A 1927-nucleotide genomic window follows, 5' to 3' on the forward strand; every position below is an offset into this window, starting at 1 on the left:
GAGAGAGAGAGGCGGAAGTGGTTCGCCACGGACGAGTTGATTCTGGGTTCGAGATCCTTGGAATCATCGTCGGCTGAGAATCATCAGGCTAATGTCCCTTTCTATCGATGTAAATTAACTTTATTCTCGATTTAACTTATTTTTTTACCTTCTTCTTCTCTAAGAATTAAAGAAAAAGATAAAGAGTAAATTAAGTTGAGATCATAAAGTTAACTGATAAAAACGGAGATATTCCTGTTTTCGGGTCCTCCGTAACTTTCGAAGACTTTCGAAGAGCTTCGGTTTAAATTGTGAATGCTATAATTAACTTATATTGTTGTTTCAGTTCTATCAATATATTTATTAGCTTTAATCTCAGTCTAACTTTTTTCTCTAAATTTCTTGGAGTGAAATTTCACTCCAAAAGAATGGAAATGTCATTATTGAAAAAAGTGAAAATATTTGCACTCTTGAATAAAAATGGCAAATTTTTACTCTGGAATGAGATTTTTACTCTTTTGGTATGCGATTTACTCCAAAGCACAAAGGAAAGAAATCTCATTCTTCTTTGGAAAGAAATCTTACTCCAAAAGAGTGAAAATTCAAGAGAGCAAAATATTTTCATTTTTTTCAATAATGACAACAGTTAAATTCTTTTAGAGTGAGATTTCACTTCAAATTTAGAGAAATTTAGAGAAATTTAGAGAGTTCTTCTTATCCTCTTCTAATTCTAAAGATTAGAAAAGGATAAAAAAATAAACCGAAATTAAAGTTAACATTTGTAAAAATGAACCTGAAGCCGAAGAAATTAAATCATTTGACCCTCGATCGAACTGTGATTACTTTAATTATTGATTTGTGTTGTTAATTATCGAGTAATGTGTTAACATGGACAGAATCATTCGTTATTCGACGGGAAACGAAGAGATTCAATCAGAGACAACGAGATTGTATTAAGTCAGATATACATATCTGAACGAATGAACATCGAATGAAGACCGAAAGTTTATTGTTATTTGTTGTATAAATGTTGCACAAGTTTAATTGCTGTACATAAGACGAACAACCGAAACTGATCGAACGCTAATATTCGATGCAATTAAGAAAAGGAATAAATTGTTTACAAATACAAACATGAATCCGAATATTCGCGTTTGCTGTGTCTTGTTCGTTGCGTCTTCGTTTGTCAAGTGTATACGAGCTTTAATTTCGCGAGCAGCTCCATCCGTCGGTTGATTGTCATCAAAATAGTTCCAAAATAATATAATAGCTCCAAAATGAGTATTAAAAGTTACTTTTCGCGCGATTAATTATTATTCATTTTAATATCATTTTTGACGTTAGCATAATCTGTTGTCCTGCTTGGAAAGTTTTTCTCTTTTTCTTTTAATCTTGCAACGCGAAATCCAGACAGCACACAATATTTACAAAATATTTACAAAATATTTATAAAGCTTTATAAGGCTTATTTTAAATATTTTTGATGGGCTTAAATTGCATAGAATAAACATTTATTATAAATATTATGAAATATTTATTGTAAATCTTGTAGTAAATGCTATGAAAAAATTTTAATAAGACATTATAATTCAAATAAGAAATACTTAACAGAAATATTTATTTATATTTACCATAAATATTACATTAAATACAATATTTAATGTATCTTCTAATAATATTTCAAATAAAGCTTTATATAAAATATGTGTAAAATATTTATATAACATTTTTCAAAAAATGAATAATAAATATTTATCATAAATATTCTGTGCTGGGAAAGACACACTGAGAAAAAGTTGTTGATTTTAAAAAGCATTAATTGATTCAACTATAAATGCGGCGATCAGAGATTGTGAAGAAAATATTTGTTAATTCAAACAAATAATGTATTTTAAATATAATAATTATTAAATAATTATATAATAATTATTTTAAATATAATAAATAT

At 27.6% G+C, this 1927-nt stretch overlaps 1 protein-coding gene across 1 annotated transcript in view; it reads left to right on the top strand.

Moving 5' to 3' along the window:
• The window catches only part of LOC108685880 (RNA-binding protein fusilli-like), a 57550-nt gene that overhangs the window by 579 nt on the left and 55044 nt on the right, over positions 1-1927 (top strand). The gene's annotated exons all lie outside the window — the stretch shown is intronic.

This window comes from Atta colombica, unplaced genomic scaffold, assembly GCF_001594045.1.
Source record: "Atta colombica isolate Treedump-2 unplaced genomic scaffold, Acol1.0 scaffold161, whole genome shotgun sequence".
NCBI classification, from domain to species: Eukaryota; Metazoa; Arthropoda; class Insecta; order Hymenoptera; family Formicidae; genus Atta; species Atta colombica.